The sequence below is a fragment of the Melanotaenia boesemani genome, chromosome 17, assembly GCF_017639745.1.
Source record: "Melanotaenia boesemani isolate fMelBoe1 chromosome 17, fMelBoe1.pri, whole genome shotgun sequence".
Classification (NCBI taxonomy): Eukaryota; Metazoa; Chordata; class Actinopteri; order Atheriniformes; family Melanotaeniidae; genus Melanotaenia; species Melanotaenia boesemani.
The window spans coordinates 30668386-30686310 of NC_055698.1; the positions used below are offsets into that span (position 1 = coordinate 30668386).

A 17925-nucleotide genomic window follows, 5' to 3' on the forward strand; every position below is an offset into this window, starting at 1 on the left:
TCAGCAACGTCACATCAACAGACTGACGGTTGTAGATGTGCAACGTAGCTGATTCAGCAAAGAAACCCGAGAGGACGTTATCAGAGGGAGAGAGGAACAGAGTTAGAGATACGGTGGACTTTTTACTGGCTCTCAGAGAAGAGACTATCTTGCTTGTTGTTGCGTTGCTTTAAAATCTCTTCTCATTTCTAGTTTTATTCATACATTCATTCTTTTTTATATCACTCATTCCAATTCAGGGTTGTGGGGAAGCTGGAGCCTTTCCCAGCATTTAGCAGGGTAGAGGCAGGTACACCTGGACAGGTCCTCCGTCCATCGCAGGGCCCATTTCTCATTTAGATTTCTCCAAAAATAATGAACACTTCCACAACAAGCTGGCCGTGGTAAAGGAAGAACCATAATTTTAAAGGGGCAGCTCTGTTACATATAAGACAAAACAAACTGCTTCGTTTATGTTTTTTATTGTTTTATTTTTGTTCCCTTTGAACTGATGAGCTACGTGTTCTTGTGCTGATAGATCCAACATCCTGGCCGACAGTTAAATGTCGTTTTTGTGGTGTGTTCAAGGGATGTTTGGCTAGACCAGATGTTGGAAACATGAGGAGACCAATCATCACAGCTAGTTCTTCCTTCAGATTAGTAAATAAAGGCCTCTGAAAAAATGGGCCTATGAGCGGTTCAGGATGAGTACTTCTGGGCACCCAGACCATCAATACTGGGGCCACTTTGGAGCCAAATCTGGTGATGACCTTTTTGTCCAAAGGGCCCAACTGTGTGCAACCGAAACAAGCTACATGGACCACCCTCCTGAAGTCCAAGGAGACCTATCCCAGGCTACTGAAACCTCCTCCCAGAGATAAATGGATAGACAAAACTGAGTAAATATTAGACATTAAATGGTTTCTATTACAGTGTGAGAAGGCGTCATTTATTAGCTGAGAAAACACTTTAATCACAAGGATTTATTTGAAAAAGCCAACACCCTAAATTTGTTGTAGGAGATCGTATGACATGATGAGAAGCTCCAGCTGAAGGAAACCTGTTCCCACCAGCCCAGACACAGCTTTGACTCAAACTACTTATCATGTGAAAGCACAAATAACCCCAAACTAAACAGAACAAAACATCAAAACAGCACCAATACTTTAAGAATACACATATTATAAAGGAAAAGGAGTTTTCTGCATGCTATTTTTTATTCACTACTAATGAGTTCTGCAAGGTTTCAGTCTTGAGACATAAAAAGGAGGTGGAGGAGATGGAGGATAAACCTTCATTTTTAATTCGATTTTAGGTCAAACCTGCAGGAGAGGGGAATCATGGGTAAATATTATCATTATGATTGTTGCTAGTTTAATGCACAAAATTAACCTTTTTATTTTTTATTTAGAACATTAACCTTGTAGTAGTGGAGTTGAAGCACAGCATCTATATACGCTCATGTGGTGAGGAGGAAGTAAAATAAGCATAAAATAGAAGCACTTCAGTAAAAGTACTTTAAAATGGAAGTCGAGTGCTGTCAGTGAAACACTGCAGCTTGCTTTCTTCATATGTGATCTTAGAGCAGAAATGCTTCTCTTCAGTCTATTTAGATGATAATTTAAATTTTTAACTTCACACTGACAATCTGGTCAAAAACTAAAAGTAAGACAGGGTTCTACTTCAGACATAAATCATGTTTTTTTTTTCTTTTTTAAAAAAAGAGGCTTGTTGCTGCAACTTTATGGCCACAGTTGAACTATGGAGATGTAGTTTACATGAATGCTACTGCATGTGTACCATGCTGCTTTAAGATTTATTACGGGGTATAAATCCCTGTAGGCTGTACTGTAAGGTTGCCTGTCCTCGTTGGCTCGTAGGCCTTTTCACTGCTACATTATTAACTAACATTACTACTGGACTACTGCCTCCATACCGTTGCTTTTTCCTTATGTTCAAACACAACCCATCCCAAAATCTGTGATTCCAGGTCCGTCTCTCTGGGTAGAGGGCGCTCCTGTGCTCTGCTCTCTTTTCATGGACTAGAATTAAAAAAAAGGTCAAGCTTCAGACCTCGTTAGCCTCCCTAAGTTCGATAAGAGATGTGGGTGCTGGTGCTTTGCTGCATGACATGCTTTGACCTGGTGAATATTCTTTGTTTTAATATTGTTTTAATGTGCTTTAATATTGATAGATGTTGTATAATGTTGTCCTGTGTTACTCGTTTGTGTTACTGCTGCCATGTTGGCCGAGCCCATAAAAGAGATAATTTTATCTCAAGCATCTGCCTGGTTAAACAAAGGTTAGATAAAATAAATAAATTTCCGAGAATCGTAAAGTCCGTCTTTCCAAGGAACTTCACTGATGTTTATTTAGTCTGTGATTCCTTTGAAAGCTGGCTGCCTGTTCAGGCTCTAAATCCTACCTTTCTGACTACTGGGTGCCTCAGCTGCAGCTGAATTTCAGTTTCAGGGCGGCCTGATGGCTCAAAGGTCCACACATGCTGAACATTACTCATCTGCACTTTTTCATTTCCTGCAAAACTCTAAAAACATATATCTTAAATGACAATATAAATATATAAAGTGCATCATATAAACAACAGCTTGCAGCTTGTAAAGACAAACTATAAAAAGGTTTATTTAAGATTTAAGAGTTGACCTGCTTGTCTTTGATGCATCCTTTCAATTTTATTTTCTGTTTTCAAGCTTCAGGTTTTAGTTTTTTACTGAACAAACCAGATCAGAATATCCCACCGCTGCACGCAGCATTGGAGAGCTTCTTATCACTGGGGATAAGAGCTCATCATCCAGACTGACTGATGACATCGTGTCGACACGGAGTCCAGCAGGCGGCTTCGGCTCAGACTTTCATCCTGTTTGCAGAGATACTGACTGAAATCCCTGCCAATCTGAGAGCCGGGGGGCCGGCTGCTGGGGGCCAACTGCTGCTGGACAGAACAGGTGGTCCGCCACTCAACAAGCTGCTAATAATGTATTATGTAGACGTGTGTTAGGAGAGCTAATTAGATTCAATTAGCTAATAGTCCTGCTGACCTTGTACAGAAACCTGTTTTTGTTTGACCATTACTGAAAGAGCTACTCAGATTTACGGTTTTAAAACAAGATCTTGATTTTAAAATCATACTTCAAAATATAGAAATGGATTTTGTTATTATCTTTGCAGGGCCTGAATGTTATAGCTGGTTTAGTTGGGGCATTTTTATTACACAATATTAAGCATGAGTAAAAACTGAACTCCATCACAAACATGCAGCAGTCATCTGTAGAAACTTGCAAAATTATCCCTGCAGCAGGATTTAAACCACAGCAACCAGTTTCACACAAATGTGTGTGAACATGTCATTTTCCTTGGAAACTCCTGAGAGGAGAACAGAATAACACAGAAGCAATGGATTAAGTGTTTAGCTCATTACTCTTCGAGTCTATGTGGGCATGACTTCATATCTGCATGGCTGATGCAGATAAAGAGATTTTACTGTTTCAGATGAACTTTCTTAATCTTATCATTTATTATCATGTGATAGGTTAAAAATATTATAATGTGGTTTTCTGCTTCTGGGTATCTATTAGGGGACAGAAGACGAGTATCAGATTGTGTTCAACAGAATTTTGAGCAAAGTTTTTTACCATAAATTGAAGCAAAATGTCTCAGAAACTGTATGTGACAAATATGTCCCGTCGGGCTCTTATGGGTTAATGGACAACACACATCTAAAGCGGATGCATTAGAGGTCACGTCGAGCAAATGTCCTCAACTCAGACGATCTCTGTATCTTTATGAGAATATTTGGTTCCCACAGAAGAAATTACAGTTTTATATAATGTGTTTTAAAGTTAGTGAAAGAGCTACTCAGATTTGTTGACTTAGAAACAAGAGCTTGGTTTTAAAGTTTTAAAAAAAAGTTTGTTTTTTTGTTGATGTTTTTATGTGTTTTTAACTGGAGCCTGTCAAAGAGAAATCTCTGTCACTTGTGACAGACAATAGTTTATTTTAAATATCTTATATGAGAAAAGTCAACGTTTTTTCCAGGGAGCAGAAGATCCGACGTATCATGACTTATAAACTGGGTTATCACACACAGTGTTGATTTAAAGTTCTTCAGCACGGCCTCCTCCCACACACCTCCTTTCAACACACTGTCACATGAATTATTTTTTAATTAATAATTCAGAAAGGCCAAGTCCTGTTTCAGCATCCCACGGATGAACACTGGTTCAGACACTCACACCTCGGAGCTGCAGAACTAAAACACTGAACTTCACTACAAATCCCCAACAAAAAGAAGCTCAAATCCAACCTCCTGGCTTTATTTAACAGCATCTATCAGCAAACAGAGGCTGAATTTCTCAGGATGAATTAGAAGAGCTGGATACAAGACAGAGTTAAACCCAACTAACCTGCTCCTATGAATGAAAATGGTTAATGGATGCTGCGCTGTGATCAGTTGTTCCATTTTTTTCTTTCAGAAGTTTCACTCAGAACAATTTTTCGTGGATTATTTAAGCAGGTTGTACTCTCCCTGTTTTGAAAGCTTTTCAAAGGCAAGACAACTTTATTTATAAAGCGCATTTAGAAATAAGTAACTGTCAGCCAGCACCTGCGCAATTTACACAAAGAATACATAATACACAAAGACTCACACAACATAAAATATTCAGGAGAATAAAAAACAAATAAAACATAAAAACAAGATCAGCTGTTGCATATTAGGAACAGCCAAAAAATAAAACTGAATCTTCAAAACTGAAGAAAAGAAAAAAGAGAAGAAAAAAATCTGAAACTTTCAAAAATGTCCAGCCCTGATGTGAGGGGGGAGGTCGTCCAGAGTTTGGGGGCAGCAACTGCAAAGAAACAACCTCCGCAGGGCTCAACCTTTATCTGAGGACCTGGTACCAGCACAGCCTACCTGAGTATTGTTGCTGACCATGTCCATCCCTTTATGACCACAGTGGAGCATCTTCTGATGCTACTTCCAGCAGGATAATGCACCATGTCACAAAGCTCAGAGCATCTCCACCTGCTTTCTAGAACATGACGATGAGTTCACTGGACTCCAACGGCCTCCACAGCCACCAGATCTCAGTCCAGTAGAGCAGCTTTGGGATGTGGTGGAACGGGAGATTCTCATCATGGATGCAGCCGACAAACCTGCAGCAGCTGTGTGATGCTGTCATGTTAATATGGAGAAAACCAGCACCTTATTGAATCTATAATACCAAGAATTAAGGCAGTTCTAAAGAACTGTACCTAATAAAATTGCCGGTGAGAATATATATATATATATATATATTTTATTCTAAATCCAATTTTATAATGGGCACAATGCTGCTTTAAGTCTTTGGTCATAATTCTCCTCCTGCTTTACTTCAGAGGTAAACATGCTCACTTTTTAACAGATATTTTCATATATTTGTTTAATTGTGATGCATCAACCAGTAGTTACTATGGTTACTCAGTCATCCATTACAAAAAGCAGGAGCGTGTCCGAGCAAATAGATTATCTGTTGGTTTCATCTTAATTAAAAGTCACAGTTGGATGGAAAAAAAGGGCCTGTCCCTTTTTTTTTACATTTGTTTCTTTGTTCATGAGAAAATAAACACGGTTAACTAAATGGAAAACGTCTGAAAACAAAATGTTAAGAGAACAGCTTCATAGAGGTAAAGTAACCATGTTTACAGTAAACATTGAAAGCAGCACGCTGTGTACAGTACTGTGTTATTTTATCCGTGATTGTGGTGTAGCATGAACATGAGGCTGAGCTGAAAGAATGGCATCGGCAATAATGAAAGGAAAGTTCTGTGGAAAAGCCGCCCTCATAACCAGACATGGCTTTTCCATGGAAGCTATGAGATCTGCACGCAGGCTGTGTGTGTGTGCGTGTCTGTGTGCATTATCGTTCAAATCAAGTCATAAAACAATAATATCTTCTGCTTCCTTTAACACCCTAAAAATGCTTCCGTGAAGTTCATCGTGTTTACACACTTCTTTTCACTGGGAAAAGAAAAACAAAGAGAACATTGTTGGTCCGTTAAAACATCAATATTGCATCAGCAACATCCATTAATCCATCTGTTAATGGTTAACCACGCTGATCAGTTAGTTTAGGATCCTCCACCTGAGAAGTATTCAGTCATATTTGTGAATAAAAAGATGAGTCAAATTAAACTGATAGCTCAACCAGCATGATCCCATATTTTTTTCATATTTAACCTGATAAATCACGTCACGTTATTTACTTTATATATCAGTGTCAGATGGTTTTTGTTAGTTTTGTTTAAATAATAAAGTGCTTTTTCTACCAACTGTAACAAGTGACTTTTGTAGCCTGTAAACAGAGGCTGTTTTTAAACCCCCTACAAGAGGGGTGCCCAAGTCCAGTCCTCAAGGGTCACTATCCTGCAACTTTTAGATGCATCCCTTCTCCAACACACCTGAATCCCATAAATGGTTCGTTACCAGGCTTCTGCAGAGCTGAACAACATGCAGATGAGATGTGGGATGAATCTAAATGTTGTTGAATAGTAGGTCTACCTCTGCCCTACAATATACTACACATACTAGGTAGTATGCAGTGTGCAGTACATATTGTGTACGATGTTCATCGCCAGCATTCAGCCTGTGAGCTCATAAACAGTTAATTTCGTACCGTGCTACAAAATTTTTGCCAATTTCTACTTTAGAATAGAATAGAATAGAATTTTCTCTGCCAAGGCTGCCCTTTGTCATTGATTCTGTTCATAACTTTCATGGACAGGATTTCTAGGTGCAGCCGAGGTGTTGAGGGGATCCGGTTCGGTGGCCTCAGTATTGGGTCTCTGCTCTTTGCAGATGATGTGGTTCTGTTGGCTTCGTCGGGCCGTGATCTTCAGCTCTCACTGGAGCGATTCGCAGCTGAGTGTGAAGTGGCTGGGATGAGAATCAGCACCTCCAAGTCCAAGACTTTTTTTTTTTTTTTTTTTTTTTTTTTTGTATTGTATTGTATTGTTGCATTGTGGTCCTGTGTATGCACAGTTGTCTGTTTATATGTATGTACGTTATTTATTCCTGCTGGGGCCTCTTGGCCAGGTCATGTTTGTAAATGAGAACTAGTTCTCAAACATTTTTTTACCTGGTTAAATAAAGGTTAAATAAATAAATAAATAAAGACTATGGTCCTCAGCTGGAAAAGGGTGGAGTGCCTTCTTCGGGTCACCAGTGAGGTCTTGCCCCAAGTGGAGTTCACGTATCTCGGGGTCTTGTTCGCGAGTGAGGGAAGGATGGAGCGGGAGATGGACAGGCGGATCGGTGCGGTGTCTGCAGTGATGCAGACTCTGCATTGGTCTGTCGTGGTGACGAAGGAGCTGAGCCAAAAGGGAAAGCTCTCAATTTACCGGTGATCTACGTTCCTACCCTCACCTATGGTCACGAGCTGTGGGTAGTGACCGAAAGAACAAGATCGCGAATACAAGCGGCTGAAATGAGTTTTCTCAGCAGGGTGGCCGGGCTCTCTCTTACAGATAGGGTGAGAAGCTCGGTGGTCCGGGAGGGTCTCAGAGTAGAGTCCCTGTTAGTCCACATTGAGAGGAGCCAGATGAGGTGGCTCTGACATCTGGTTAGGATGCCTGCTGGGTGCCTCCCTGGTGAGGTGTTCCAGGTACATCCCACCAGAAGGAGGCCCCGGGGAAGACCCAGGACCAATGGAGGGCCTACATCGCTTGGCTGGCCTGGAGAGGGAAGTCTAGGCTTGCTTAGGCATCTGCTACTGCAACCCGATCCCAGATAAGTGGTAGAAAATGGATGGATAGAGTAGAATATATCTTTATTGTCCACCAAAGTAGAAAATTGTCTTCGGCTCACCGTCACAACTTACAGGCACCGCTAAGCTATAGTACTGCATAGGTGCAATAAAAACACAAATACAAATAGATAAATACAAATTTATTTATATATATATATATATATATATATATATATATATATATATATATATATATATATATATATATATATATATATATATATATATATATATACATATAAACACTAAAAAGGTCAAAATTAATAAGTAAAATGTAAAGGTGCAGCAGATCTGTGTGGATTGGTCACTTTGTTAAGAATGCAAACAGCATTTGGTATAAAAGACATTCTGAAGTGACCTGTAGCCAGGGGAACTCTAAATCTCCTTGACCTCAGGAGCCTGACTGACAGGACAGATGGTGATTGCTATCTGCCAGGATTCTCTCAGCTTTTCTCTTTGTCCTTTCAGATAGATATTCACAACAAGCAGTTGCCTTTTCAATAAACTTAGCCTGCCACAATCCCGTGTAATTGGCTTTTGCACTCAGAGCTTAAGTGACCAAACCAAGCAGTGAGATGAAAGGTTGAAACACTCTGGATATGTGAAGCATACATAAGTCCTAAAATCTGACACCAAGACAGCTTAAATGTCTGAGAAGACAAACGAGTCTTTGTAAAATTTTCAGAAAATCTCAGCTGGTGGTCAAGAACTGTCTCAAGATATTTAAAAGTTTTCACAGTTTCAACAAGTTGGCCTCCAAGTGAAACTGGTTTTACCGTCATATCTGGTGTAGCGCAGATTATCATGCTGCTTTGTTTTTGACACGTTAATCTCTAGCTAGCTAGCTAGACACCATCCTTTAATGGCCTTTATGTGGGCAAGACAGGATGCTTCATTGTGAATTGGTTAAAATATTTTTAAAAACACAAATTTTTATTTTCTACCGGCTTGTTTATTCCAAACAACATTAAACCCAAATATATTATTTACTAAATATTATAAATATTTACTTCCATATAAGAAACTTTTGTCTTGACAAATTTTACATTATGAATAAATCAGCTAATTTTGTGACATGGTTTCACTTTTAAATGTCAGTCTGGACTCAGTGAGGCTTAATAATCAGCTCTGGTGATGAGTAAAGATTTTAATTTATAAGAAATGACTCATGAGTGAGAGCTCTTTCATAATAAAGTCACCACAAACTCACAAAATGTTTCTTAATGACTAATCTATCCGTCTATTTATCTACATATCTGGAAAAAATCTAACATTAGAGGCTTCAAGGTGGCATGCCATGGGAGGCAGATGGGTACATAAATGGGGAGTTTGAGTTTGCTCTCTCTCCCACCGTTTCTCATTATCACCTCTCTCCCACTCACACAGATAAAGTACATTGAAAGTCCAGAGCGATGCAGCACAAGGTGGAGGCAGAGCGAATCAGGCTGGGAGCTTCTATAATTAGAGGAGCATTCGGGAGCCGAACTGCTGAGTTGTTGAATGTTTAATGTCGTGCCTGCGGGTGCAACAGTGGCTGAGAGCAAACCTCTGAGCTCCCTCATGCTCCTCTTCCCTCCTGAGCCCAGGCTTGTGCAGGGACCAATGAAGTGAACAGTAACCGTAGTAAACTGAATGAAAGGATTCAGTTTCCTGAGAGGAAACAGCAGCTCAGTGCACGTACAAGTCAGCGTATAATTCCCGGCTATTGTCTGTAACCTGAGCCTCATAATGACATGGGAACATAAACCTCCTCCTGATGAGGTAATGGTCTATTTATCAGGAATACGAAAGACTCCAAACACAGACAAAGAGGGAAAGTCAGACTGTAATCTGGTCGGGTTGCCTTTTAAGAAAATGAGAAACAAATCAGAAAATGCTTTGTCATCAGAAGAAAATTAAATATAATAATAATTTTGTGTAATAATTATTCTTTTTTACAGTTTTAAGAAGATGCCAGGCCACCGAGCCTCTGCTGTTCTAAAACAACCTCTGCTGAGATGCTTTCCCAAAAACTCCATGTGAATTTTTATTAGATAAACATTACAGCATTAATGGTGGAAACCCAAACTCAGCAAACAGCAGATAAAATACAACTAAACTGAACTAGACAGGAAGTAACTAAGCTCATGTTAATGCCTAACAATGCTTAGGTTCAATAAGAAATACACTGCTCAAAAAACATAAAGGGAACACTTAAACAACACAATGGAAGTCCAAGTCAATCACACTCTGAAATCAAACTGTCCACTTAGGAAGCAACACTGACTGACAATCAGTTCCACGTGTTGTTGTGCAAATGTAATAGACAACAGGTGGAAATTATTGGCAATTAACAAGACACAGCAATAAAGGAGGTTCTGCAGGTGGTGAACACAGACCACTTCTCACCACGCCACCTCATCAGGTGCATGTCCAGGTGTTGTGGGGAGGTCCTACAGGCACGTGGAGGCCACACACACCACAGAGCCTTATTTTGACTTGTTTTAAGGACATTACATCAAAGTGTGTTTTTCCACTTTAATTTTGGGTGTGCCTCCAAATCCAGACCTCCATGGGTTAATAAATTTGATTTCCATTGATAATTTTTGTGTGATTTTGTTGTCAGCACATTCAACTTTGGTAAGAACAAAGTGTTTAATAAGAATATTTCATTCATTCAGATCTAGGATGTGTTATTTTAGTGTATAAGTCTGCTCATCTTTACAATGGTGCTGTTCTATGTTTCTGGCAAACATAGAAAATATGAATCATTACAACATAAAACCTGAAAGATTGTGCATTTGTAAGAAAGAACTTCAGGTTTTCAAAGTCTTAGTCCCAGATCTTTTCTTAAACCTAACCACACACAAAAACAGAGGGTTTGCATATTACTGACTGGGACAGCAACATCCCATAAATACCAGAGTGAAGAAACACAATGATTTCACACTGAAGCTACATTATTCCCACCAAGATTTATTAAGTTTAAAACTGAGATCAACCTTCTGTGACAGCCTGGGTGAGGTGTTCATTCAGGTATCAACAGTCATGAACAATTAAAAAAATCGTAACTCAAAGTCGTTGTTTGCAGAACTACAAGAAAAATCTGACTTTTTCCCTTATGTAACCCATATCCTACAATCTGAACAGCACAAATCCCATTTTTTTTACTTTAAATCAGACCCAGGTCTGATGTGAACAACCATGCAAAACATTAAATCTCAGCAAACAAACAAACAAACAAATAAATAAATAAAAATTTGAATTGAGCATGAAGACCGTATGAAGATCAGTATGAACGTGACCTTTGGTTCCTAAACCTAACAGAGTTAGTATTATGTCTAAACTTAACCAAATACTGCAGGGTAAAATTGAGAGTAAAGAAATGACCTACACAGCTATTTAGATTTAAGGAACTGTTAAATTATTCAGACCTTTTTTTGTTGTCCATTTTTGACCCTCACAAATTTGTTCAAATATACTGACATAAAGCATAAAAACTGTGTCAGAGATAAAACTATTACGTTCTCTATTTACGACAAACGTCTTCTTCTGTTTCACAGTTTATCACCTTTTCCAAAGAAAACCAAAAGCACTCAGTGAACTGACATTATCCATCATGTTCCACTACTATCAAGTCATAATAAAAAGAATCAGCTCATTCATGTTTGTTTTAAGAAACAAAGTTAACTCAGCTGTGTTTACAGTATCAGGAATCTTCAGACTGCGTCATCATGCAGCTTATTTTCAGAGTTAACAACACTTTCAAAACACAAAAACTAAATCTTTTTTAACAAACTACTGACAGTCACAAGGGCAAAGTTAATTATCTACTTAAAAACTGAATGTTTAACCTCTTGAATAGTTAATATTTAATCTATTTGTGTTCTTAAAAGAAGTCTCAGGTTGTAACACCTTCAACCTTCATCCTGAAAGCTTTAGTAAACCACTCCAGACGTCAGTCACTGAATCCTGCCTGTATGTGATGATTAAAAAGCTTCTCTGTAAGGTCTTAAATATTATTTACAAAGATTTGTCTTGACCTCAGCTCAATTATCTGAATGGCAGCATCTAGTTACACCCACAGAACCAAAAACCAAATGACAACGGAGCCCTGTCATGATTACCAACATCCCCATCAGATGATAACAGACCTAAAACCACCTAATTTTGATTTAGGTGTTTTACAGTTTCAACACATTTTCTTTATTTTGGTAGCAAAAACATTTACACTAAACTTATATTTTATAAGCTGACTTTGTCCCAAGCTACATGATGATAGAAAATACCACCACACCCCATTTGATGATCAATCCAGGCCGAAACTGAAGAATTATCATTCACATTCCAGCCAGGGGGAGTTACGGCCTCATTTCATCAGGCTTTTATCATTAAAATCTGACCGGCTGCCTCTTCAGATTCATGTTTAATGTTTCGGTCATGGAAAAAGACATCATATCACGAGAAAGGGGACTGGAAAGTGTTTTTAAGGGAAAGACGAGGCTGGGATTTAACTCTCACATCCGGAATGAAGCTGGAGACGTTGCGATTTTTGTGTTTCAGGATTTTGTTCTCAGACACTACAGCAGGGACAGATTTGTCCTAATGATATTTGGGTGGCTTAATTTCAGCTGACTTGTGACTGTCACGCTTCTAATTATCCACAGAACCGTCTTTTCTTTTACTATATATATATATATATATATATATATATATACATATATATATATATATATATCCACGCGGCCTTGCCTGGTTTATCCAGGTAATTCCGACATGGAGAATTTCAATCCATGCAGCTCGTGCACAAGGGTTCAGCCCCGGACACCTACCCGATCAGGATCGCTTCATCCGCAGAGGCTGGGAGCTGTCGCGGCTCCTTCCCTGGAAGCTGTCGCGGCTCCTTCCCTGGAAGCTGACGCTCCTCGGTGGACGTGTCTCTCGTCGGGCTCCGGGGTTTCCTGGCAGGTGACGGCGGCCTCTGGTCTTCCTGCGCTCCGCGGGCGCAGCGATAAAACTCTGAGATAATCTCCGCAGCTCGCTCCGTGTCTCCTCGCGTACACTTTGGCTGCCGCCCCACCGCCCTCAAGACGTCAAGGAGGAAAGCCCTGTTCGTGACGTAACGCCGTCAGCAGACGGAAACCCCACCCCGTGACGTAATTTCCCCGCAGGACCTAGTTTACTGTAAATAAGTAAATATGGTAACCAATCAGGACAGGTGGACAAAGCTTTTAATTACACTCAAGATTGGGAAGGTAAATGAAAAGTTATTACTAATCAGTCAGCTTTTTTATTTAATTTAAAATTAAAATATGACATAAAAAAGCAATAAAACAGACAAGAAACACTTTTACCCATCAAATCCAGGTCACGAGCCCACACATATACACAACACACGCATACACATGATCACACACTGACACATGCATGAAATATGACTCTAGAAGCGCCATCCTTACCCTCACCAACCCCATTGGGGAAGCTAAGACACTGGAAGAATAAAAGATGTTAAGCTGAAATTAAGAGAGAAAAAAAGAAAAAGAATGAACACACAATAAATATAGTAAATGTAATAAACTAAACTTAAAATAAAATAGGATTAATAAACAATTATAAATTATTAATCAAAAGCTTTACTAAGAAGATAAGTCTTAAGCTGCCTCTTAAAAATATCAACACTCAGGTCCTCTGGAAGGCTGATCCACAGGTGAGGACCATAAACACTAAAAGATGCTTCTCCATAAGTCCTGGTGGGATAAACAAGAGACCAGGCCCCGACGACCTGAGAGTTCTGGGTGGTTCTTAGCTAAAAGCAAGTCTGATAAAAACTTAAAGCTAAAACCTTTAAGAGCTTTAAACACTAGAAGATTTGAAAGCATGAAGGAAGCCAGTGCAGAGACTTTAAAACTGGTGTAAAATGAACTCTCTTTCTGGTCTTCATCAGTAGACGAGCAGCTGAGTTTTGTAAAAGCTGTAATGGATTTATAATCTTTTTAAGAAGACCAGAAAGAAGAGCATTACAGTCATCTATTCCACAGGTTATAAAAGCCTGGATCAGCATCTGTTGTTATTTCTGAGTTCAGTTTTCAATGTGAGATATAAAATTAACTCCAAGGTTCCTAACTTCTTCTGATGGATTAAAAAGAAAGTGATTTAAGTTTTAAAAACAGTTCCTTTCTGTGTGCTTCAGGACTGATGATTGAAACTTCCGTTTGTCCTGGTTGAGCTGAAGGAAGTTTTCTGCCATCCATGTCTGAATATTTAAAATACAGCTGAAAAGGTTGCCTATAGGCCGAGCGTCGCCAGGAGACACGGCGATATAAAGCTGCGTATCATCAGCGTAAAGTTGGACCTTTATACTGATGAAGAGGCAGCGTGTAGAGAATTAAAAGAGTGGAAAATTAAGCCTTGGGGAACGCCACATATCAGCTTGTTTATGGAACAATCTGGATAAAAAAGCTAAAGAAGAAAAATCAGTTATTGTGTTTAAAAAATATAACTGCTACAATAAAAAATATAATGAAATCATTTTGTTTTGTTCTGTTATGTGTAGATAATAAATTAAGTGTAAAATATGAATTATATGTTAGAAATTGGTTGCAAGTTTTATTATATGTTTGGTTTAATTTAAATTTAATTTATTATTGGTTTAATAATTTGTGTGAGAGGGGCAGATTGTATGAGAGTTTCTTCTTTCTGCTCCTTTTTATTCAAGTGTTTAAATCCCAAGTTGTATTGATTGTCTTGTTTAGTAAAGAATGATAATGATGATTTCTGAGCTGATAAAAAACCAACGTGAGGAGGGAGTGGTGTCAGAGGCTGGCTGCTGTTTCAGCATCCCAGTGCCAGCTCGTCTACATGCAATCAGCCTCTTTAAACTGAACCATCAGGCTTCAAACAGGAAATGTTTGTCAGGATTAGTTTCCAGAGAAGCTATTAATGACAACAGCTGATGGAGCGGCTTTCAGTGTGAGGGCAAGCTGCCAAAAAATCTTTCCCATCAAAACAAAACGAACCAACTTGTGTAATAACCGAAGAAAACAAATCACCATCAATGAACCTTGAAATTTACACAGTTCATATAAGAAATGAACCAACAAGTTTTCTGTGTGTGAAGATAAGCAGAAGCAGCAGATTTTTACATTTAAACCCCAGAAACAGCTGATCTTTATAGGATGCAGCAGTTTATGCAGACTATGAGGAGCTGTAAGGGTTGACTTTAAAGCTGACCTTTAACTTTACAGCAGGAACAGGAGCCCCGTTTTAATCACTGATGAACTTATCAACCACTTTGTTTATCAAAGCAGCTTCACAGAGGAGGAAGCAATTAGCTGTGTGATATCATCATCCAGCTATCTGCAGCCCTGCAGCATGTCCCCACATGTTCAGTCTGTCAGTAAATTCATTTCACACATGATGGAGTCAACAGGCCAGGAAAACTAAAAGAAAACACTTTTCAGCCTTCACAAAACACCTGACACACCTGCATCTGCTGCTGGAAATCTACTGGCATGCTCAGCTAACATGAAGTTTCTCAAGAAAGAAACTTTTGTATCTTGATATTTTTTTCTTTATCCTGGTGGAAACAGAATCTATAGGGTGGAAAAATACTGAATATTAAAAATGAAATAATAATAAATAATATTAAAGTCAGAAAGGATATACACTCACAAACCACTTTATCAGCTCCACCTGTTCAACTGCTTGTCAACACAAATCAGCCAATCACAGGGCAGCATGTAGTCACGTAGACATGATGAAGACGACTTGCTGAAGTTCAAACTGAACATCAGAATGAGGAAGAAAAGGGATTTAAGTAACTTTTAACATGTCATGGTTGTTGGTCTGAGTATTTACTGGGATTTTCACACACAACCATCTCCAGGGTTTCCAGAGAATGTTCTGAAGAAGAGAAAACATCCAGCGAGCAGCAGTTGTCTGGACCAGAATGTCTGGTTGATGTCAGAGGTCAGAGGAGAATGGACAGACTGGTTGGAGATGATAGAAAGACAACAGGAAGTCCAATCAGCACCGGTTCCTACCAAGATCTGCAGAACAGCATCTCTGAACACACAACACGTCCAACCTTGAAGCAGATGGGCTACAGCAGCAGAAGACACACCGGGTGCCTCCTGCCAGCTAAGAACAGGAAACTGAGGCTACAATTCACACACACTCACCAAAACTGGACAATAGAAGATGGAGAAACGTTGCTGGTCTGATGAGTCTCCATTTCAGCTCCACATTCAGATGCTCGGCTCAGAATCTGCTGGAAACATCATGAAAACATGGATCCATCCTGCCTTGGATCAACGCTTCAGGCTGCTGCTGGTGTAATGGTGGGGGGAGATCTTCTTGGCCCACTTTGGGCCCCTTAGTACCAACGTGGCCTGGTTTAACCAGCACAGCCTACCTGAGTATTGTTGCTGACCATGTCCATCCCTTTATGACCACAGTGGAGCATCTTCTGATGCTACTTCCAGCAGGATAATGCACCATGTCACAAAGCTCAGATCATCTCCACCTGCTTTCTAGAACATGACGATGAGTTCACTGGACTCCAACGGCCTCCACAGCCACCAAGGCAAGGCAGTTTATTTGTATAGCACATTTCATGTACAGGACAATTCAAAGTGCTTTAAATAAAACAAAGACATTATAGATATTTAGAATAGTGAAAGGCATCGACACATAATCACAATAAAATAATAAATTACATTAAAATGATTAAAAGCAAGACCAGATCTCAGTCCAGTAGAGCAGCTTTGGGACGTGGTTGATGAGGTTGTTTCCAACACCTCAATGAATCTACTTTACCAAGAATTAAGGCATTTCTGAAAGAAAAAAGGGGTCCAACATGGTACTAGTGACCACCATGGTCAGTTAATCTATTTAAGATATTGTCTCTTTACAATGCGGTCACTTAAGTTCACTTTCGCATTAAATCCAATGAGTAAATGTTCCCAAATTTATGACCGATAGTGTAGCTGCGTACTTCTTAAAGAGTAAAATAAAAAAAACTAAGTTCTAAGTCCAGGATGAGCATTCTTTGTAGAGTGCAAACTTTGCTTTTAAGGAATATTTTGTCCAGCACCTGGAGTTTATGCCATGGATTTGAACGCTTTTTGCACATTACTCTTACACATCCCGAGTCTCAGTTTTAACCTCAGGATGTGGGAAACGTGGGCTGTGATGGATCACTTTCCCTGCAAGATGATTTACTATCAAAGATGTTTCCAGAATTTTAGGTCACAGAACACACTGCTGCACTCAGAACTGCTAAAATGAATCTCCTTGCAACATTCAAAACCTTTAAAACAAAAATGCTGCCACAAAAATCACACCTCACATCTCAGGATGGAGAGCTGCATGCTCAGGGTGGCTGTTAATATTTAATCACAGGGAAGATAAAGTTTTGTCTTTACTGCTGGCATGTGTCTGTGTGGGTTTTGCAGCAGAACTAGTAATAGAAATAAAATGAGGATAAAGTGAGGGAGAAAGGCTCGAATCACAAAATTAAACTTTTGAATACATTTAGGGTAATTTTAATACTCTACCCTGCAACAATGCCACATTATTGTGTTGGAAAATCAAATCCAATTTGCCCAATGAAAGAGAAGGTCAGTGTGGCAGTGACCTTGCTGACATGGAACCAGTGAAGTTAGACTTTTATGTGGTCAAATTAGAGAAATGTGAGAATTAAAACATCTTTATATTAATAATCTGGATCACTGAGTAAATATATTTGCAACAAGTTCACAAAGGACCATAGAAGGTAAGTTGGTTGTTTTTGGTCCAGTATGTGGAGCTTGATGTGGTGGAAGAGGGATCAGTTCTGGTTTACCATTTGGTGGTGGTGGTAGACTGGATCCCGGTGTGGCTAGCTTCATGTCAGGAGCTTTCAGAGAAGGCGACTCCGAGGCTGGGGTATATAACATATAAATAAATAAAATAAATAAACATTTCCCTTTCTCTTCATTCTTGTATTTTCCTACACAAAATCAGACTAGTTAAAGGATAAAAACTTTCCACATTTTCATGCTTTGACTGCTAGCAGCTTTGCTAACCTCCTGTTTAAATTAAACTGGATCATGTAGCGCTAGCTTAGTCTTTCAGCTCCAATGTGAGAATCTTTATTATCAGAGTTGATGTGTAGTCCCTAAAT

The 17925-nt window shown here is 39.3% G+C and overlaps 1 protein-coding gene across 1 annotated transcript in view; it reads right to left on the reverse strand.

The window, feature by feature from the left end:
- Positions 1-12849, reverse strand: part of rnf19b (ring finger protein 19B) — a 48806-nt gene extending 35957 nt beyond the window's left edge. Inside the window, exon 1 of the mRNA XM_042011656.1 lies at positions 12593-12849. The gene's annotated coding sequence lies outside the window, so the exon portion shown is untranslated. The remainder of the gene's footprint in view (positions 1-12592) is intronic.
- Positions 12850-17925: the final 5076 nt, after the last annotated feature.